The 22,848-nt window shown below is 41.0% G+C and overlaps 1 protein-coding gene and 1 long non-coding RNA gene across 12 annotated transcripts in view; one reads left to right on the top strand and one right to left on the bottom strand.

Moving 5' to 3' along the window:
- Positions 1-1,625: 1,625 nt before the first annotated feature.
- Positions 1,626-9,869, bottom strand: LOC136144447 (uncharacterized). The gene is made up of 2 exons (XR_010658549.1): positions 9,739-9,869; positions 1,626-2,207 (listed from the first exon to the last, which is right to left on the bottom strand). It is a non-coding gene; the product is annotated as an uncharacterized lncRNA (long non-coding RNA).
- The window catches only part of RCBTB2 (RCC1 and BTB domain containing protein 2), a 43,148-nt gene continuing 29,556 nt past the window's right edge, over positions 9,257-22,848 (top strand). For 4 of the 11 annotated variants that reach the window (XM_065902297.1, XM_065902296.1, XM_065902293.1 and 1 more), the window contains exons 1-2: positions 9,257-9,414; positions 20,777-20,875. The gene's annotated coding sequence lies outside the window, so the exon portion shown is untranslated. Of the gene's footprint in view, positions 9,415-9,549; positions 9,885-20,776; positions 20,876-22,848 lie in introns of those variants that run through there. The other 7 variants (XM_065902298.1, XM_065902295.1, XM_065902303.1 and 4 more) reach the window with 4 other exon arrangements.

The raw sequence follows: 22,848 nt of genomic DNA, 5'->3' as shown, positions 1-22,848 counted from the left end.
TTTTGCCTTCCTTTGTCTCAGTAGTTTTATAGTTTTTTAATTGATTTTCATATATTGATTTTGTAACTGGCTATGTTGCTAAACTATTATTTCTAAAAGTTTTTCAGTTTCTATTCTTGGCTGTTCAAGATCTATTTCAGTTAAGCCAAAAGTATGAGTGATTAAGGTGGTTTTTGACAAGGAGAATCAGAAAAACTCAAATCCTATTCTGAACCTGTTTTCTTTAAGGTCCCCAAGAAGAGTACATGAACACAGACACACAATGAAAGCAGGGCACTGTTATACTCTGATGACTTTCACTGGGAGCCTTGAACTCAAGCAGATTAGGCTACACTGTTACACTATGGGCTTCCCTGGTGGCTCAGATGGTAAAGAGTCTGCCTGCAATGCTGGAGACCTGGGTTTAATCCCTGGGTGGAAGATCCCCTGGAGAAGGAAATGGCAACCCACTACATATGCCTGCATGACATAAACAAAACAGGCATGGAACCATGATCTTGGCTCTTGCCCCTGCAATGCAGGATAAGCACTAGCCAGAGCACCTGGTCAAGAAAAGCACGTACTAGGGCATAAAAGCATTTGTTCCAATGCTTGGGGAGTCAGTGATGGACAGGGAAGTCTGCCCTGCCCCAGTCCGTGGGGTCACAAAGAGCCCAACACGACTGAGCGACTGAGCTAACTTGGGGCAACGGAATTATCACTGAGCTTCTGCCTTTCAGGCTCAAGGAACGAAAAGCCACAAATGGAATTAATACGTTGTTGGCTGTCTCTCAAGAAGGGGCTCTGACATTTTTTTCCCCTCAAGTCTTCTAAAAAAGGACTCACGAGAGTCACTCCCAGTGCCTCCCACTGGACAGAATGGTACAATAACAGCTCCATTCTCGGAGGGCAGTAGCGAAAAAGTGCCTTTGAACTTGATCAATGTCAAAGTTGGAGTAGAGTAATGGGGTAGGGAAAAGAGGCTGTGAGCATCCCTCAGCCAAAAAAATCTAACTGCATCATCAATAAATAATGATAAATTGTCTGTATCCTGGGAATTCCGTGGCATCCAGTGGTTAAGACTCGGTGATTTCACTTCCAGGGCTTGGGTTGAATCCCTGATCAGGGAACTATGATCCTGCAAGCTGTGAGACAGTTTAAAAAAATTTTGTTTTTCCTCTGTGTCCTTTTAAGTCATCAGTTCCTTACTTTACTTTCTTATCTAATTGCAACCATTGTTTTATTACTATATTTAACAGACATGCTGTTAGGATTTTACCATTAAACATGAAGCTAGTTTTCAGTGTGTGCATGTAGTCTTTTACTAAAATTTCTCTTCATCAAAAATGCATATCATGATTGAATTATATGAGAGTCTCAGCATCGATCAAAACATACCCTATTCCTTTGGCCTGTTTTAAAAATCACACTACACCTTTATTGTGCTTTTGCAAATATCTTGTTTTTTTATGAATTGAAGGTTTTGTGGCAACTCTGCGTTGAGCAACTCTTTTGGCACCATTTTTTTTTCCAGCAGCATTTGTTCATTTTGTGCCTCTGTGTCACATTTTGGTAATTCTCACAGTATCTCAAGCCCTCCACGAGGAAGAGATTATGACTCACTGAAGGCTCAGATGAGACTTAGGAGTTTTTGTCCTTTTTTATTTAACGTATGCACATTTTTAGACATAATACTATCGCATGCTTAATAGACAACAGTACGATACAAACACAACCCTTATATGCAATGAGAGCCAAAAAACATGCAACCCACCCAGGCATACGTTGGAAGTTGGGTCCCAGATCATCACAATAAAGCAAAAATTGCAATAAAGTGAGTCACATGCATTCCTTGGTTTCCCAGTGCACAAAAAAGCCATCTTTACACTATACTGCAGTCTTTTGACCTATTATTATAGAGAAATATGTTAACCAATATTTTCTCAAAATCTTCTCAAATTTATCTCCTCTCTCTTTAAGCCCACCCCACTGTCACACTGAGTTCAACTCTTCTAACCAGACTGCTGGAAAAAACCTAAAGTTCTCAGAAAGTGAAAGTGTTAATTGCTCAGTCACGTCCAACTCTTTTTTGTGACTCCATGGACTCTAGCCCACCAGGCTCCTCTGTCCATGGTATTCTCCAGCCAGGAATACTGGAGTGGGTTGCCGTTCCCTTCTCCGGGGGAATCTTCCTGATCCAGGGGTCGAACGTGCATCTCCTGTGTCTCCTGCATTGACAGACAGATTCTTTACCATTGTGCCACTTAGAAAGCCCATTTAAAATATTACACAGATTCAAAACATGTGGTGAAATCAGATGCTTGCCTACAGAGCTAATGGTACTCTGAGGAAGTTGGTCTCTACACATTTGATAATTTTATGTATTTAATTTTGGCTGTGCTGGGTCTTCTTTTAGGCTTTCTCTACTTGCAGCAAGCAGGAGCCACTCTCTAGTTGCAGAGGGCAGGCTTCTCTTTGCGGTGGCTTATCTCGTTGTGGAACATGGGGTCTAGGGAGCACAGGCTTCAGTAGTATGGAACATGGGTTGAGTTGTTCTGCTGCATGTGGGATTTTCCCAGATCAGGGAATGAAGCTCTGTCTTCTGCATTGGAAAATAGATTCTTCACCACTGAGCCACCAAGGAAAGCCTCTACATGTTTTTGATCATGTACTATGACCACCAAAAATAGGCACTATTGTCAATCTCCATGTTAAATACTAGTAAAGTTTGATTTCTTAATTTAGACAGAGATAGAGGTATTCTAACAATTTTCTTCCACAATCCAACTGCTCTAGGGGTCAGATTTGTCGAAGGAAATTTCCTACTTTATATTCCAGGAGTATATTCTATAATCAACACTTATTGAATCCTCTGTTCTAATCATTCTTGCAGTAATCTCATTCAATCAAATTCCCCATTAGCAATATATTTCAGTGGCTGAAATCACAGATGGTCTATACTATAAACTGTCTTTTATTTTTTCATCATTTAGGAATAATCTCAGGACTAAAATCTTCAGGATTTTAAAGATACATGTATCTTATTTTAAAAATATCCTATCTTTTAAAAATTAATTACTAATTTGTCAGAAGTATTATTTCTTCAGAGAAAGGATTGTTACATAGGTTGATTTGTAAATGCTGTATGACATTCTGTATGAAAGCTTTTTTTTTTATTTTATAATTTTGCTTTCTAGACAGTGACTCAAATCCCTTGCATGTGTGCTAAGTCGCTTCAGTCATGTCTGACTCTTTGCAACCCTATGAACTGTAGCCTGCCAGGCTCCTCTGTCCAAGGGGATTCTCCAGGCAAGAATACTGGAGTGGGTTGCCGAGCCCTCCTCCAGGGGATCTTTCCCACCCAGGGATCGAACCTACAGCTAATCAAGTCTACTGCACAGCAGGTGGGTTCTTTACCGTTAGTGGCACCTGGGAAGTCCCTGAATTCCTTAAAATGCCTTAAATATAGTCTGGATACAGGGAAAAGAGGCAGGAAACAGTGAGTGTTTGAGTAAGAAAGAATTCCTGTTTCATGAATCAGCTCTAAACTTGTTGAACGATGCATTTTAGCTTTGGTGGTGATCAAAGAAAAAGTCCTTTCCTGAACAGAAAAATAAGTGATTTTTAATGCAGACTCACTGTTATGCTAATATGCGACAAGGAAAGCAGGAAGGAGAAAACTGGTTGATCAGGGTATAAAAAAAAACATGACTTAAAGCCTTTTTGAATTAATATCAATAACACTTAAGACTATGCCAAAGCCTTTGACTGTGTGGATCACAAGAAACTGTGGAAAATTCTTCAAGAGATGGGAATATCAGAGCATCTGACCCGCCTCCTGAGAAATCTATATGCAGATCAAGAAGCATCAGTTAGAACTGGACATGGAACAACAGACTGGTTCCAAATTGGGAAAGGAGTACGTCAGGTCTGTATACTGTAACTCTGCTTATTTAACTTATATCCAGAGTACGTCATGCGAAATGCCAGCCTGGATGAAGCACAAGCTGGAATCAAGATTGCCGGGAGAAATATCAATAACCTCAGATATGCAGATGACACCACCTTTATGGCAGAAAGAGAAGAAGAGCTAAATAGCCTCTTGATGAAAGTGAAAGAGGAGAGTGAAAAAGTTGGTTTAAAACCCAACATTCAGAAAACTAAGATAATGGCATCCAGTCCCAACACTTCATGGCAAATAGATGAGGAAATAATGCAAATAGTGAGAGACTTTAGTTTTTTGGGGCTCCAAAATCACTGCAGATAGTGACTGAAGCCATGAAATTAAAAGAAGAAAAGCTATGACCAACCTAGACAACATACTAAAAAGCAAAGACATTACTTTGCCAACAAAGGTCCATCTAGCCAAGGCTATGGTTTTTCCAGTAGTCATGTATGGATGTGAGAGTTGGACTATAAAGAAAGCTGAGCACCAAAGAATTGATATTTTTGAACTGTGGTGTTGGAGAAGGCTCTTGAGCATCCCTTGGACTGCAAGGAGATCCAACCAATCAATAGTAAAGGAAATCAGTCCTGAATATTCATTGGAAGGACTGATGCTGAATCTGAAATTCCAATACTTTGGCCACCTGATGGGAAGAACTGACTCATTTTCAAAGTCCCTGATGCTGGGAAAGATTGAAGGAGGAAGAAGACGGGGATGACAGAGGATGAGATAGTTGGATAGCATCACCAACTTGATAGACCTGAGTCTGAGTAAGCTCCAGGAGTAGGTGATGGACAGGGAAGCCTGGTTTGCTGCAGTCCGTGGGGTCTCAAAAAGTTGGACACAACTGAGCAACTGAACTGAACACTTAAGAGGTATGTTTAACCAGGCTATCAGGTTCAGGAGAACTGGCACAAACCATCCCAAATGAAAGTAGACTATGGATTCATGTTTATGTTTAGGTCTTTTCATGTAGTAGCAAAGCATATTTGAGAAACCAAAGGCACATAATCAAGGTTAATTTGATTCCACAAACAATTCTTAAGCATTTTGTGATACATACATAACAAGGCAAGATCTATACCCTCAAGGGTGCTTCCCTGGTGGCTCAGATGGTAAAGCATCTGGCTGCAATGCCGGAGACCTGGGTTTGATCCCTCGGTCAGGAAGATTCCCCTGGAGAAGGAAATGGCTATCCACTCCAGTACTCTTGCCTGGAAAATTCCATGGATGGAGGAGCTTGGTGGGCTACAGTCCATGGGGCTGCAAAGAGTTGGATACGACTCAGTGATTTTACTTTCTTTATTTCTTATGCCCTCAAGAGTTTCACAATCTAGTGAGATAGAAACATCACAAGTAATTGTATAAGGAAGGTATGTTTAAGTGATAACCCCACCTCATCTGGCCACCCTTCCCCTTAGATAAACACTCTTGAAGGAGTTCCTTTTGATTATCCTTTTCAAATCAAAATTCCAAGTTGAACTTTCACTTAGTTTTATTCAGTTCAGTTCAGTTGCTCAGTTGTGTCCGACTCTTTTGTGACCCCATGAATCACAGCATACCAGGCCTCCCTGTCCATCACAAACTCCCAGAGGTTACTCAAACCCATGTCCATAGAGTCAGTGATGCCATCCAGCCATCTCACCCTCTGTTGCCCTCTTCTCCTTCTGCCACCAATCCCTCCCAGCATCAGGGTCTTTTCCAATGAGTCAACTCTTCACATGATGTGGCCAAATTACTGGAGTTACAGATTCAGCATCAGTCCTTCCAATGAACACCCAGGACTGATCTCCTTTAGGATGGACAGGTTGGATCTCCTGGCAGTCCAAGGGACTCTCAAGAGTCTTCTCCAACACCACAGTTCAAAAGCATCAATTTTTCAGTGCTCAGCTTTCTTCACAGTCCAACTCTCACACCCATACATGACCACTGGAAAAACCATAGCCTTGACCAGACGGACCTTTGTTGGCAAAGTAATGTCTCTGTTTTTAAATATGTCTAGGTTGGTCATAACTTTCCTTCCAAGGAGTAAGTGTCTTTTAATTTCATGGCTGCAATCACTATCTGCAGTGATTTTGGAGCCCCCCAAAATAAAGTCTGACACAGTTTCCACTGTCTCCCCATCTATTTCCCTTGAAGTGATGGGACCAGATGCCATGATCTTAGTTTTCTGAATGTTAAGCTTTAAGCCAACTTTTTCACTCTCCTCTTTCACTTTCATCAAAAGGCTTTTTAGCTCCTCTTCACTTTCTGCCATAAGGGTGGTGTCATTGCATATCTGAGGTTATTGATATTTCTCCCGGCAATCTTGATTCCAGCTTGTGCTTCTTCCAGCCCAGCATTTCTCATGATGTACTCTGCATAGAAGTTAAATAAGCAGGGTGACAATATACAGCCTTGACGTACTCCTTTTCCTATGGGAACCAGTCTGTTGGTCCATGTCCAGTTCTAACTATTGCTTCCTGACCTGCATACAGGTTTCTCAAGAGGCAGGTCAGGTGGTCTCGTATTCCCATCTCTTTCAGAATTTTCCAGTTTATTGTGATCCACACAAAGTCGAAGGCTTTGGTATAGTCAATAAAGCAGAAATAGATGTTTTTCTGGAACTCTCTTGCTTTTTCGATGATCCAGCGGATGTTGGCAATTTGATCTCTGGTTCCTCTTCCTTTTCTAAAACCAGCTTGAACATCTGGAAGTTCACAGTTCATGTATTGCTGAAGCCTGGCTTGAAGAATTTTGAGCATTACTTTATTAGGGTGTGAGATGAGTGCAATTATGCGGTAGTTTGAACATTCTTTGGGACTGCCTTTCTTAGGTATTGAAATGAAAACTGATCTTTTCCAGTCCTGTGGCCACTGCTGAGTTTTCCAAATTTGCTGGCATATTGAGTGAAGCACTTTCACAGCATCATCCTTTTGGGTTTGAAATAGCTCAACTGGAATTCCATCACCTCCACTAGCTTTGTTCATATTAGTTTATATCAAAAGGCCAAAAGGGGGAATTCCCCGTCTTTCCAGGGAATGGAATGTGGTTAGGATGTTGGGCTTTCACTGCCAGGGCCTGGGTTCAACCTCTGGTCAGGGAACTAAAATACCACAAGGTGAGCAGTGCAGACAATAAAAGCAAGCCAAAGGATAACTAGTTGTTTGGTGGGGTGGGGTTGGGGTGGGGTGGGGTGGTGGGACTTTGTCTTATGCAATGTCGTCATGCATGTAAGGCTTCTGCTCAGCTCATGTCCCATAAAATCAAATAAATGCAAGCCCCATGGGGTTCAGAGGACTATAATCTAATGATAGACATAAGTGCCTGCCAACTATAGCACCTGCCATAAAAGTAGCTAGATGTTCCAGAATGATGCTTCTTCAATGACATGACAAAAGCAAAACCACACAAAAGACTGACATGGTCATTCTGAGTTGAAATCTCAATTACTCCATGTGGCTATGCTGCTTTTGGTAAATCATTTGAACTTTGAACCTGTGTCAAACATTTCAGATGCGAGCAGCAGTAAGTGGCAGCTTGCAAGCAAACAGCAGTGAAGGTGACTGGAAGCAAGGTCTTAGTTTCCCAGACTGGGAGTCCTAACCACTGGACCACAGGAGCCAGGAGTTAGGGCTAAAAGTCCCTAGTCTTGCCTGCCTGCTAAGCTGCTAAGTCACTTCAGTGGTGTCCAACTCTGTGATCCCATAAACGTCAGCCCACCAGGCTCCCCTGTCCCTGGGATTCTCCAGGCAAGAACACTGGAGTGGGTTGCCATTTCCTTCTCCAATGCATGAAAGTGAAAAGTGAAAGTGACATTGCCTGTCTAGCCAAGAACAAATTCAGGTGAGGAGGTAGAAGGTAAAGTAAAAAGTTTATTGAAAAAAGAAGTACATGGGGAAAGGCACATGGGGTGCTGAGAGAAAGAATCATGCCTTTGGGAAGTTTAAATCTTTCATAAAGGGTCAGTTTTCTGGGTCTTTGTCTTCCCTCAGGACAACCACCCTGCTCTGTACCCCTGGTTAATGTGTCTCAGGACCCTCCCCTTGGCCCACGCACACCCTAGTCAAGATGGATCTCTGAAGTGAAGGCTTCTGGGAGGAGCAAGACTCATTCTGGCCTGGAACTTAGTCCCTGACTTTTGGCTCCAAGGAGCCTTTTCTGCAAATGTGCAGTGTCTCCCTTATCAGACAGGGCTCCCTTATCAGACAGGGATTTTTTTTTTTCCTTTCTTTGTCCTTGCCATGATTATTCCCTTGAGGTGACAGACAAAGACTGGCTATGTATCCTGTTTTTGTTGGCTGTAAATTCCTCAACTGGAGCCCATCTATCTCTTATCTCAAAAACTGCAAACAGAAGGGTGACTGATTGTAAATTTCCAACCTGCAGCCCATCTATCTCCTACCTCAAAATCTGTATTAAAAAGCCAGAGTAAAAGAAATCAGTTTACTTCATAGGAACAGCTTAATAACATCAGTTACAGCACGTTTTGTCAATACCAAAATCCACTTAGGCCCAACGTCAGTGTAGCAAGGTGGAAGAAATTATTGCACACTATAGAGCTCTGATTACAAAGCTGGGAATCTGCCTGCAGTGCAGGAGACCAGGGTTCAATCCCTGGGTGGGGAAGATCCCCTGGAGAAGGGAATGGCAACCCACCCCAGTATTCTTGCCTGGAGAATCCCATGGACAGAGGAACCTGGCCGGCTGCAGTCTGTGGGGTTGCAGAGTCGGAAACGACTGATCGACTAACACACACATAAAGCTGTGATGCATTTTACGAAAATCTACGAAGACCAAGAGAAGTGTAGTCTAATACAAGAAATGACTGCAGATCAATAAACGGAGAGCGTGGTTGTTCCAAAGGACCTTGGTCCCAACGTAACCTGTAACCTAGGTCACCGCCTCAGCTTCCATCACTCATTATTTCGGCCTTTGGATTAGAAAGGTACAGGACTTCAGCCCCACAGCAGTGAAGGGAAAGCAGGGAAACCGTGTGTAGAAGTGATCTGAACTCCCTGATGGAGGGGCCACCAGTCGAAAAGCCAGCACTGGCTTGGGGAGAGGCACTGTACAAGAGGTTGCCCCAGCATCTTTTGTGCGCCTCACTCTTCCGGCTCAGACACCTCCGAAATCCCGACTTTGGGGACCAGAAGCCTGGAGGAGGTGGGGTGTGTTCACAGGGGAATCCCTGAGAAAACGGGAGAGGTGCACACAGCGGGGGTAGCCGGTGCCCAGTCCTAGGGGTCCGTTCAACGGTGAGAAAGGGGGCGGGGGCGGCAGGGGGGCAGCGGGGAGGAGGGGCGAGGCGCCATCGCCCGGCCCCCTCCCCTCCCCTCCCCTCGGGTCAGCTCCCCTCCTCTTCCCTCGGCGATCGGGCATCCGGGCGCATCCCGCCGAGGCCCGGCTGCTTCTGGGAGAGGCGCCAGCTGGTCGTTGCGCCGGTCCCCCGACCGAGCAGTAACGGCGACCTGAGAGGCCGAGCGGATGTGGTTCGGGCCTGCGGTGAGGTAAGGGCAGAGGGGATGGCGCGGGAAGTCAGAAGGGGGCGCCGGGCTTGAATCCGGCCCTTCGCAGATCCCCACAGCGGGAAGCCACCTCTCCCCGCCCCCGCTGCCCGACCTCGGGGCGCGGCAGCTGTGAGAGTAGCCCCTGGGGCGAGAGCCCCGCCCGGGGCCCGCTGGCTTAGGCGTGTCTGCGCGTGCGCAAGTCCTCCGGCGAGGCCTGGGCGCGGGGCTCGGGGGCTACACTCTTGCCGCGTACAAGGGCCCAGGTGTCGGCGCGCGTGCGCACAGCCGCGGGCGGTGGCAGGGCGCGCGGCCCTGGGATCGTACCTCGACCCGGGTCTCGGACCGACGCGGCGTGAGGTGCGCATGCGTGAGTCGCTGGCGGAAGTGGCGCGGCCCCGCGAGGGTCGCTTGTGGCGTCTCACCAGGGCTAGTCACCTGCCTGGAGACTTCTCCTCCTTAGGCCAGAGCGGGTGAGGCAACTGCCTCGGGGCTTCGCCTTCCTTTACCGCTCTCCGCACCCCTTTGAGGCTGCGGTTTTCGTTTCCGTCACCTCAGCCCTCGGTTCCCGTCCTGTACCTCTCTCTATTTCCCCCAGCTTCCGGGCCCGAACCGGCGCGCTAAACTCACTTTGCCTTCAACATTCAGTCCTGATGTCAAGAGATAGCACAGGAAGTCTGACTAAAAGCTAGGCCAGGCTGTTTGGGAACTGTTGTGGGGGGATGGGGAGAAATAGCCTTCAGTCTTTATTTTAAACTGGAAGATACTTGCCTGGAAGCAGAGATTTCTTTTGAGATGCTGAAAACTTTCCAAGTGCTCCGCCCAGGTGGAGAAAGAACTTCCTGCCTGGAGTTGGAAGGCGAGTTCAAAGGGAGCTTTTTGCTTTTTGTTCTGTGGGAAATTACATAATATGTCTGGACAGTTCGAGCCCAGGACTGTAACAAAACGCATGTCGAAGAACTGACTGGTGGTACTGCGCTTGGCGACTTAATCTGTGTTAGAGCTGAGTAAAAGGGAGTAGAGTTCTCAAAATGCTTTGCCACGAAGATCTTTCCCCCAGACTAGGAAGTGACAGTCACTGTTTGATGTTTATTGAGCCTCCTAGCTTTGCACCTTTCTAGTACTACGTTCCTACTTGGCTTTGCACGTTCCTGGGCAGTGGTACTTAAGTCAGTTTCTGCCACTCCAGTGGCAGTTCTCGGAATGATTTTTAACAATATTGCTGTGTGCCTTGAAATCTGATATGATGTGCTATTTGGGGGCTGGAATAGAAGCATTCACTATCAGAGAATCTGAGTACTCTAGGTGAAATGTAATCTCTCTTTTCCAGGGCGTTAGGCAATATACACTTTATTAAGTGTGGGTAAAAGTTTCCCACACTTTTTACGCTGGTGGTAAAGAATCCATGTGCCCATGCAGGAGACCTAAGAGACCCTGGTTTCATATCTGGGTGGGCAAGATCCCCTGGAAAAGGAAATGACAGTCCACTCCAGGATTCTTGCCTGGAGAATCCCATGGAAGGAGGAGCCTGGCTGGCTACAGTCCATAGAGTCGCAGAGTCTGACAGGACTGAAGGGACTTAGCACCCACGCACGCAAAAGTAATGGAATACCACATTCTTGCACACTCCACTCCTTCCCCACAGGCCTTACTTTTGTTTCCGCACTTACCAGGCCCGCCTCCACTCTCAGCCATGTGCATTTCCTCCATGCTCAAAGTTCGCTTAACCCCTCTACCCAAATCTGCATGGCACCCAACTTCATTAAGATCTCAAATTAATTGCCATTGCTTCAAAGGTGACTACCTCATCTAAAAAGGCACTTCTGTCACTCTCCATCCCCTTAGGCTTTCTTTCTTTTTTTTTTTTTAATCCTCTATTTGGCTTTGTAGCACTTATCACTGTCTGATACTATGGATTTGTATGTGTATGCACTGTCTCCCCCATAATTGCAGCTCAGTAGATTTTTTTTTTTTTAACATTTGTTTATTAGTTTGTCTGCCCTGGGTCTTGGTTGTGGCACTCCGGATCTTCTGTCTTCTGTCACATGTTGCCGCATGTGAGATCTTTAGTTGCAGAATGGATCTCTTAGTGGAGGAGTGTGAGATCTAGTTCCCTGACCAAGAATGCAACATGGGCCCCCTTCATTGAGAGCTTGGAGTCTTAGCCACTGGACCACTAGGGAAGTCCCAGTAGATTTTAACTGTGCACATGAAATTGGCATTTAGCTCTAGAATATTTTATACTGAAGTCGGAAGGTAGATTCATTCTTTCATTCAAAAAACATTTTCTGAGTGACTAGTTTGTGTAAGATTGTCTTAGGTGTTTAGAGTAAGTCAGTGAACAAAATAGACAAAGATCTCTTTCCTCTGGAGCTTAAATTCGAGCAGAGAATGATTAACAACAAACATATTTAATTATTTATTGTGCTAGAAAATTGTAAGTGCTCTAAAAAAAAAGAGAGGAGAGAAAGGGAAGTGAGATTTAGATGTGGGTTGCAATTTTAAACAGCATGGTTTTGGTAAGTCTGAAGGATAAACTGAAGGTGATATTCATGGTGGAAAACTGGTTTTTAGAATTGAATTATCTTTCTGGGAAAACTTTTTTTCCCCACCATTCTCTACTGTGTGTTTCATGGGACTCTCACAGCATGCCCATTATGGCTAATGTAACTGTCCTTTGTAGTAGATAGGTGAAAAAATGTCTTTTCCAAAAAGTTCACCATATTCATGCTTTTACAGTTTAATGCAGCACATCAGATGAAGGGACTGGGCTCTTGAATGGATAAGATGAGCCAAACGAATACTACAGATGGGTGGAGGAAAAATGTGTATTCTCTTCACATTTTGCTGCACTTTGCAATTGTTTCTTGATGTCCCTCTGACTGGATGACCAGGTGAAGTTGTTTTGTATGAGTAGTCATTGATTTTCTTTATTTGAAACAGTTGAAGAGTCACCTGGTATGACATCATGCTTTAAGGTACTAAATTATTGCTCTTAGAGGTTTCTGAATGAACCAGACAATCCTGGCCAAATTGCAGTCCATAATTAAAGGATGCTTAGAGAAAGAGGCTGATGGAGAGGAACAGTTTTAGAAAGTGAAGTCTTTTTCCCTCTGGGTCCTTTACTTAAGTGGATTACAAACACTGTGTTTAAACATCAAAAACTATTAATCTAAAACTGTAAATGTAGAGTACCCAAGGGATTTGCTGATGACTCTAGGAGTTTGTCATATTTAATTTTGGATTTATCACATGGCTAAAGTGAAATTAAAATGCCCCTGGGATGCTGTTACCTTTGAGGTTTACTGAAATTGACTTCCTGTAAATCAGAGTTGACCAGGAAAGATTTGAGAATCTCTTTGAAGGGGAATGGAATTATGGAATGGAATGGAAAGATCAGGGTTGCAGTGTGACATCAGGGACTCCTATTCAAAGCTAAACATGGAGGGCTGAATGAGGATTTTTTTTTTTTTTTAAAGTATGTTTGCTTGTTTGTTTTTGGCTGCACAGATCTTCACTGTTGCACAGGGGCTATTCTTTGTTACAGTGCTCAGACTTCTCACAGCCGTGACTTCTCTTGCTAGGCACACAGGCTTCAGTAGTTGTGACACACAGGCTGAGTTGCCCCGTCACATGTGGGATCTTCCCGGACCAGGGATCGAACCTGTGTCCGCTGCATTGGCAAGTGGATTCTTAACCACTGGGCCTCCAGAGAAGCCCTAAATGAGGATATTTACTTAAAAGGAGCAGATAAACTTCCCTCTCTGAAAGGGATATTCATAATGTCCTTCAATGGAAGACTGGTAGGATCCTCCTTGCCTTCATTATTCAGAAGGAACATTTGTCTGATTCACGTGGCGAGCTCATCTTAACATGAAAGTTTCCAGGGAATTTAAGACAATAGTTTTTTTCAGCATTAATCTGACATTTATATGTGCCTTTTATATGTCTCAGCCTTGCTGATCTAACCTGACCTCATATCTAGTATATATATGTCCCCAAGGAAGACATTTTGAGCTGACATGTACCAGTGGGTGATAGTATGTGAGTAAATCATGAATTGTGACCACATTATAATATATTCTGTATTATGCTGAGTGTATTTGATTGAACAATGGGAATTGCAAATGGAAATGAGCCAAGGCCAAAAGGGGCTACCATGTTGAATTTACATTGTGGGGCAGAGATCTTTAACAGAATGCTATTTAATAGCCATGTTAAGGGCTTAAAAAATATGTATTAAATCTATAAAGATCTGAATTTCAAAAGTATTTACAAATGTCTCAAGTACCTGTTCATTTTAGCTAGTGTGTGAAAGTGAAAGTGTTAGTTGCTCAGTTGTGTCTGACTCTGCAGCCCCGTGAACTGTAGCCCGCCAGGCTCTTCTTTCCATGGAATTCTCCAAAGCAAGAATGCTGGAGTGGTAGCAATTCCCTTCTCCAGGAGGTCTTCCTGACCCAGAGATCAAACCTAGGTCTCCTATATTGGGGGCAGGTTCTTTACTGTCTTGAGCCACAATCTAAAAATATTTGTATAGTTTATGTTGATGATTTTTCATATTTGAAAGTGACACTTTTGCTGTGCTTGTCTGAAAAGATCAATGCTGATGAGCTCCCTAATCTCTTCCAACTAAATGCAACTTTGCTTTGGCCTGAAGATCTGCTTCATCACTCTTAGTGAAATTTGGAAACTGTTTACAATGGAATCATTAAAATAGCAACTATGTTTCTGTTTCATAAGTCATTTTGCTGTTTATCATAAACATGTGGCAATACCATTCCCTCTGAAGTTGTGCTTTGGTTTTAGTTGGGCTTTTAGTTTTTCAGTCTTGTCCATCCTGTCTATAATTGACCCACTTTAGTTGTCAGTTTTACAGGGAGGGATCTTACTGTCATTTGTCATTGATTTATGATAGCTGGCAAGGGATAATTGGGATCATGTTTAATTATCTTATATTACATTTATGCATGTAATATAAATGCATAGAATATAAATGACAGAAGTGGTATGGACCTAACAGAAGCAGAAGATATTAAGAAGAGGTGGCAAGAATTCACAGAAGAACTGTATAAAAAAGATCTTCACAACCCAGATAATCACAACGGTGTGATCACTCACCTAGAGCCAGACATCCTGGAATGTGAAGTCAAGTGGGCCTTAGGAAGCATCCTACAAACAAAGCTAGTGGAGGTGACGGAATTCCAGTTGAGCTATTTCAAATCCTAAAGGATGATGCTATGAAAGTGCTGCACTCAATATATCAGCAAATTTGGAAAACAGCAGTGGCCACAGGACTGGAAAAGATCAGTTTTCATTCCAGTCCCAAAGAAAGGCAATCCCAAAGAATGCTCAAACTACTGCACAATTGCACTCATCTCACATGCTGATAAAGTAATGCTCAAAATTCTCCAAGCCAGGCTTCAGCAATACGTGAACCCTGAACTTCCAGATGTTCAAGCTGGTTTTAGAAAAGGCAGAGGAACAAGAGATCAAATTGCCAACATCCTTTGGATCATCGAAAAAACAAGAAAGTTCTAGAAAAACATCTATTTCTGCTTTATTGACTATGCCAAAGCCTTCAACTTTGTGTGGATCACAATAAACTGTGGAAAATTCTGAAAGAGATGGGAATACGAGACGGCCTGACCTGCCTCTTGAGAAACCTGTATGCAGGTCAGGAAGCAACAATTAGAACTGGACATGGACCAACAGACTGGTTCCCATAGGAAAAGGAGTACGTCAAGGCTGTATATTGTCACCCTGCTTATTTAACTTCTATGCAGAGTACATCATGAGAAATGCTGGGCTGGAAGAAGCACAAGCTGGAATCAAAATTGACGGGAGAAATATCAATAACCTCAGATATGCAATGACACCACCCCTATGGCAGAAAGTGAAGAGGAACTAAAAAGCCTTTTGATGAAAGTGAAAGAGGAGAGTGAAAAAATTGGCTTAAAGCTTAACATCTAAAAAAAAAAAAAAAAAGCTTAACATCCAGAAAACTAAGATCATGGCATCTGGTCCCATCACTTCAAGGGAAATAGATGGGGAGACAGTGGAAACTGTGTCAGACTTTATTTTGGGGGGCTCCAAAATCACTGCAGATGGTGACTGCAGCCATGAAATTAAAAGACGCTTACTCCTTGGAAGGAAAGTTATGACCAACCTAGACAGCGTATTAAAAAGCAGAGACATTACTTTATCAACAAAGGTCCGTCTAGTCAAGGCTACAGTTTTTCCAGTGGTCATGTATGGATGTGAGAGTTGGACTATAAAGAAAGCTGCGTGCCGAAGAATTGATGCTTTTGAACTATGGCGTTGGAGAAGACTCTTGAGAGTCCCTTGGACTGCAAGGAGATCCAACCAGTCCATCCTAAAGGAGATCAGTCCTGGGTGTTCATTGGAAGGACGGATGCTGAAGCTGAAACTCCAATACTTTGGCCACCTGATGCAAAGAGCTGACTCTTTTGAAAAGACCTGATGCTGAGAAAGATTGAGGTCAGGAGGAGAAGGGAACGACAGAGGAGAAGATGGTTGGATGGCATCAGTGACTCAATGGACATGGGTTTGGGTAAACTCCGGGAGTTTGTGATGGACAGGGAGTTCTGGCGTGCTGCGGTTCATGGGGTCGCAAAGAGTCAGACATGACTGAGCGACTGAACTGAACTGAACTGAACATTTATGTGTATTTATATTATTTCTGACTTTCAGATGACATACCATGTAAGAGCTCAGGTGAGCATGAAGGTGGGCACCATCATTACCCCATTGACATTTACTTGGTCTGGAACTCATTAACACACACTGATACTGTAAGCTGTATGCTGGTGTCCTAAAAGACGTTGGTTTTCCTTCATGCCCTGTGTCTTGATTATAAAAGCCTCATCAGCTGTGTTGCCCAGATGGGCAAATTTGCTGAAAAAGCATTAAGCGTTGTATTGCAAGAAAACTTTTTTATATATTAAGTTTCTCAAGAATAGCTTTAGAGTTGATTTCATACTGTGAAGTTAAATTTTGAAAATACACGACACTGGCCTTACTCTTAGTTGTGTCTGACCCTTTGTGACCTGATGGACATCTCCATGGAATTCTCCAGGCCAGAATATTGGAGTGGGTAGCCTTTCCCCACTCCAGGGGATCTTCCCGACCCAGGGATCGAACCAGGGTCTCCTGCATTGCCGGTGGATTCTTTACCAAGGGAGCTTTGAGCCTTTCTCTGCAAAAAAAACAGTTTTCTTTTTTTTAAGTTTTTCCTCTGGGATCACTTCTAGAGAACAGATACCAGCATTTAGGAGCTTCTAATTAATTGCACAATAACAATTTATATGGAAAGTGCATTCTCTCATAGACAGTGTGTCTAGTTTATTAGTGCTTAAGGTCCATGCTTACTATTGGGTTGGAGTAATATTGACACAGGCAGCTATTAGCTGGATATCCTTTTGCTCCATGTTTGTTTTTTTTTTTTACATATTTGCTTTCAATTTAGTGCCTGCTGCAGGCACTAAATCAATATTTGTTGAATGAATTAGGCAAATGAGTGTCCATTTATCAGTTGAACTCATTAGGTCAGAGGTATTATCAAGTAATATGATACATTGCCATATTAACAAACACTGAATAATTCTGATTACCAGTAATAACATGTAGAGATTGCTTATTATATGCTTTGTACAGAGAAATGAATTATTTGATCTGTTCTTCAAGAGGATTAGAAATGGGTATGTTTATTGTGTTCAGTTACTGAAAGACTGTCCTCTTGTCCACTGACCTTCAACCGTGTTATTATTAAAAGTACAGATAAAACTCTCAAAATACAGTATGTACAAAAAGGAGTTATCTGTCCCATACAGGGATAGTTTAGAAATATACAAGTTTAGAGAAATAGCCAAAGTAGGAAATGTCATGCAAAAGATTACCTTAGTTGATATATATTTGGTTTTGAGAGTTACTCTTGTGGGAATTCGCTGGTGGTCCAGTAGTTAGGACTCTGTGCTTCTACTGCAGGGACCACAGGTTCAATTCCTGGTCAAGGAGCTACGATCCCACGTGCCACGTGGTGTGGTGGGGAAAAAGAAAATTGCTCTTACTAAAACTTGGAACATTGGCTCTTGAGTATCTTGTTTGGAGCCTCTGAAGGCAGATGTCAGTGGCAGGAGCTTCTGGCTGGAAAAGGTACTTATTCTTCCATTTCTTTTTGTATTGCAAGGCAAAATATCAGTATATTAAAAGTCCATAATAGCATTGTTCTTTCATTACATTTCAACAAAATGAGGAAATGCATAAGAAATTATTTTTCAAAGCACAAGGCACTTTTTAAGTTGAGTAATTAAGTAAATACATGAGCCAAGTTATGTATCCCCAAATAGGAAAAACAGTAAAGCAACATATATTATGGGTATCATATGGGATGATCTTATGCCGTAACACTGTCGCTGTGAAGAAGAGCTTCCCAATAAAAATGCCAGCCTCTGCCCTGGGTCTCCCTCCTGTGCAGAAAAGGAGGAAATTTGTAAGCAGAGTAAGACCAGAAGTAAAATCACATTCTAATGCACTTTTTTTCTATTTCAGATTCTTCTTCCCTGGCATTTAAGATACTCTCTTTTTTCTATGTTATTGAGTTGTTATCTTCGTGTGCTATTGGTAGAATTTTATCTTACTGATGATGAAAGAAACTGTGGTTTATGAGTTGTCAGTATCAAGCCTTTATTGAATTCTTACGTTCACGGTAAAGGCAGTATTAGAATAGTGTTATTCTGATTCTACAATTTTGTTTTCCTTACTATTGGGTAACCTTATCCTTCCTTTTTACTCAGATGATTAATTTAGCTTAAGATTAAAATCATCAAAATTCTCTTGTCAATTGGAAAAACCAAATTACACTAATTCATTGATAGAATTACATGGCAAATTTTGCCTTTGGCATTACCTCTGGTGTGAACTTTCTTATGAAAACATTTCCATCAAAGTCCAGCCATGGGTATGTCAGTATCCATTACACAATAAAACAGTATTGTTTTCTGCATGTTTTAAAACATATATATATATATATATATATATATATATATACACATATACACATATATATAAACATAGACCAAAATATTATATATAATTATAATTATTATATATATATAATAGTTTGGTCTATGTCTATCTCCCCCCACTAGACAGTAAGAACTCTGGGACCAAGCACTTTGTTTTGTTCACTGCTCTGTCTTGCATGCCTAAAATATTGTCTGGCATTTAGATGCTCAATAAATACATATTAAATGAATGGGCCTACTCCAGAGGCAGGTACAATTATTATTATCTTTTTTGTAGCTAGAAGTTGTCACTGCTTTAAAATTACATAACCAATATTTGAGGGAGCTGGGCTTCTAGGTCAGGTCACTTTGGACCCAAAATCCAAGTCCTGAACAATTATACTACATAGTCTCAGAGTCTGGGAGGTTAAACTCACATAGATAATCATACAACTGTGCCATTAAAATGACTAAATGTGAGAATACAAATCAATTCACTGCTTTTGGAGAAAAATCTGTCAACAATCCCCAAATCTGAAACTTACAACCCCTCTTCTAATCAAATAATCAATCATGAGAAAAAAATGTTGTCTGGTACTTCCCTGGTGGTCCAGTGGCTAAGACTCCACATTTCCAGTGCAAGGGCCCTGGGTTCAACCCCTGGTCAGGGAACTAGATCCCATATGCCACAACTAAGAGTTTACACACTGCAACTGAAGATCCCACATGCCCTGAGGAAGATCAAAGACCCCGCGTACTGCAACTAAGACTGGACACAGCCAAATGAATAAATGAATGAATATTTTTAAAGATATAAAATAAAGTTTAAAAAATTGTTGTCTTAAAAAAAAACTTTATCAAATAGTGTATCATATGCATCATTCTATGACAGTGATTTTTTATCAGAATTGTTTTGGAGACTTATCTGTGTTGATTCTGTATAATTTATTTTAATTGTTGTGTAGTATGCACAATTTGTAAATTTTGTTGATGGAGCCTGTTGATCAGTTGTACCCACTATTTCTAATGTTTTGCTATTGCAAACAATTTTGTATATGCTCTAGAGTTCCATCTAGGCTAATGTTTTCCAAGACATGACTTATTAATGTTCTCGAAGTTATCTTAGTGGGCTGAAACCAATGTTGAAAAATTAAATAGAAAAGGATAAATTAGGGTATGAGTAGAATTGTGTCCAGTCGCTAAGTTGTATCTGACTCTTTGTGACCCCGTGAACTGCAGCATGCCAGACTTCTCTGTCCTTCACTATCTCCTGGAGTCCTTCACTATCTCCCAGGTAGAATAGAATAATGTAAAATAGAAAAAAAAAAAAAGGAAAGAGGATATCCCTTAGTATCTCATGTAGCAAGGGTAAGAATTATTTTGTGAAACTTTTTTTTCAGGTACATATATGTATCAAAAAAGCTTGAAAGATACCGCTCTGGTCTAAATATTGTTGAGTTGCTCTAAAAGTGATTGTAACAGTTTACATTCTTTTTGATCTGCATCCTCACAAACACTGTGTATTATCCCCTTTAATTTTGCAGATCTGATTGGTGAGTTCTATCTCATTGTGATTACATTTCCATGATACTTTTTGTGGATATATTTGTTAATTTCTTCTGTGAATTGCCTCTATCCTTTTTTCATTTCTAAATCGGATTGTTTGTCTTTCTTTTTCTGCATTTAGGTATTCTTTATATATTATGGATACAAATTATTTGCCAGCTATAATTTATGTATATTGAATTTATTTATTTATTTATTTATTATGTATTATTGAATTTATGTATATTGAAAATATCTTTTCCCACTCTGTGGCATGTTTTTCCTTTTGTTCATTTTGTCTTTTATAATGCCAAAGTTTTAAACTTTAGTATGGCAAAATTTAACAGTCTTTTCTTTGTAGTTTGTGCTTTTGTGTCTCAGTTAAGAAATCTTTCTCTGCCTTGAGGTCATAAAGATATTTTCTATACCTTCTTCAAAAATTTGAAAATTTTGCTTTTTCCTTTTCCAGATGATTTCCCTTGCAGTTTTTATGTTGAAATACTATAGATTAAACTTTAAGTATCTTTTGTTAAGTTTCAGTGTCCATATTGTTGCAGCTTGTCCCCAAACTTATAATGTCTGAAAGTTATATTTTATAATATTAATTCTTTTCATAATTGAGCACCTCTACTGCTGACTTTCTAATAGTAAATTTAGCTGATACAATTTTAAAACTATATTTTTCTCAGATAAATACTGGCTTTTTGAAGCCAGTGGTATGTTCTGTGCAAGATGGTATGTTCTTTTTCTTTTCTATTTTTCTGTAATAGAATTTATTTATGTATTTCTGTTTTCAGTCACATTAACCTTACTGTAGAAGACAACTTCACAATGATCTAAAAGGAACGGGATTAAAGATGACTGAATACTGGGCTCCAGAAATTTAAAATAATCAGGTACAAACATTTTTGGAGGGGATATTCCCAACCAGTCAGTACAAAATGAAATCATCTGTAATATACACAAGAAAACTTAAAATATCCCTGCAGTACAGGGGAAAGTCCAAGCTCGAGGGCATTGAAATGAATCCTGGCTCCAACCCTGACTGGCTGCTGACTGTTGGTCAAAGTATTGAAATATGTCTGTTAAACAGAGGTAATGATGGTATCTGTTTCTTCTGGCTATTACAAAGATTAAATGAGATAAGGCAGTTAGTGTTTGGCAATAATTTGGGTAACTATTTAACTATTATTATTGCTCCTGTTATTTAGAATTCATGTTTATCACATCATCGATGTGGTAGTCTATATGTGTATTAGTGGATTTTTAAGATGTATATGTTGGTATATTACTTTAACATTGTTATTAATAATAGCCTGGTGAAATCATATAGATAACAGGATGAGATGATTATAATCCTCACATATATTCCACAAACTGTATTCCTCAGGTAGTGTAAACTAGGGAAGCTAGTTTTCTCTATTATATTTGTGTCACATCGGAATAATGTTAAAAAACCAACCAGGGAATTCCCTGGTGGTCCAGTGGCTGGGACTCCACACACTGCCTTGGGTGTGGGTCCAGTCCCTGACTGGGGACCTAAGATACTGTAATATGCAGCAAGACCAGAAAAAAGAAGAACAAAAGCCATTTTCCACAGTGCCACAGATTTTGACATTTTTAGTACTGCATAATAGTAATTAATTGTGAACCATTTTTAAATCTTCAAAGGCATTCTGACAAAAATGAAGTGATATTAATAATGTATTTACTGTTAATTGAATCTTACTGACTGTTATTTTTTTGAGTATGGTAATGTTCATCTGCCATACATGTAATTATGTCTTAACCTGATTAGTCAAATAAATGGAATGACCTGTTTTGCACCATTCCAATTTTTAAAGAGTTAAGATAGTTGCAATTAATCAAAGACACTGAAAAGAGCTATTTATTTTGTTTCCATGAATATCCAGGATATGGTGGTGTTTAAAATTTTCTATTAGCTGATATAGAGTACTTTTCGGGATACATTGTTAGGTTAAAAAAAATAGATTGCAAAAGAGTATGTAAAGTATGCTATTTTTTGTATAAGGAGAAATTGGGAAATAAAAACACATAAATATATATACTTATTTTGCAAAAAGAAACAGAGAAATAAAGCAGAAACCAGTGAAATTGGTTATTTACAGTGGTGGAGGAATGTGGTGGGGAAACAAAACAAACCCCAGGATTACTGTGGAGTGATCTCAGCATATTAGCAGGATTTCCTTCTACTAGGAACAAAGGTGTCCCTAAGTTCAGCAAGAGGCAGTCACTTCTCTAGTTAGATTCCATTTCCTTCTCTTGTTTCTTTTTTTGCCTTTGAATTCCCTTTCTCTACTCCTCTCGTTTCTTTTCTCTTCCCTCTCCTATCTTTTTATCTTTTATTTCAATAAATTGGGGACAGCTATGGAAAAGATCTTTCCAGTTAGGATGAGGCAGAAGGAGAAGAAATTCCAGTATAGACTGTCTGCAGTCAACAAAAGGCTGTATTCAGAAGATGCTTTCAACAAGTATCTTATGTTTTCCTCTGAGCCGTGTATGGTGGTGGTAATAGCAGTGACTAGGTCATGATCCCATCCTTCTTTTTTCTTTTTTATTATAATTTATCTATTTATTTTTGGCTCTGCTAGATCTTCGTTGCTGAACAGGCTTTTCTCTAGTTGCGGAGAGCAGGGGATACTCTCTAGTTTCAGTGTGTGAGCTCCGGATCCCCTCTCTTAAAGAGCTTGCAGTTTAATAGAGAAGACAGATGATATAGGAGTAACTGCCACATGAAATGATTTTTTCCATATTGGCAGCCAGATCAAATTTTAGAAATTTATAAGTGAGGAAAGTCTAATTGATCCTTTTCTCAACAAGTTTATTTTTTCCAAACATTAGAAGTAAT

This window comes from Muntiacus reevesi, chromosome 11, assembly GCF_963930625.1.
Source record: "Muntiacus reevesi chromosome 11, mMunRee1.1, whole genome shotgun sequence".
Classification (NCBI taxonomy): domain Eukaryota; kingdom Metazoa; phylum Chordata; class Mammalia; order Artiodactyla; family Cervidae; genus Muntiacus; species Muntiacus reevesi.
This window is presented reverse-complemented; position numbering and strand designations above follow the sequence as displayed.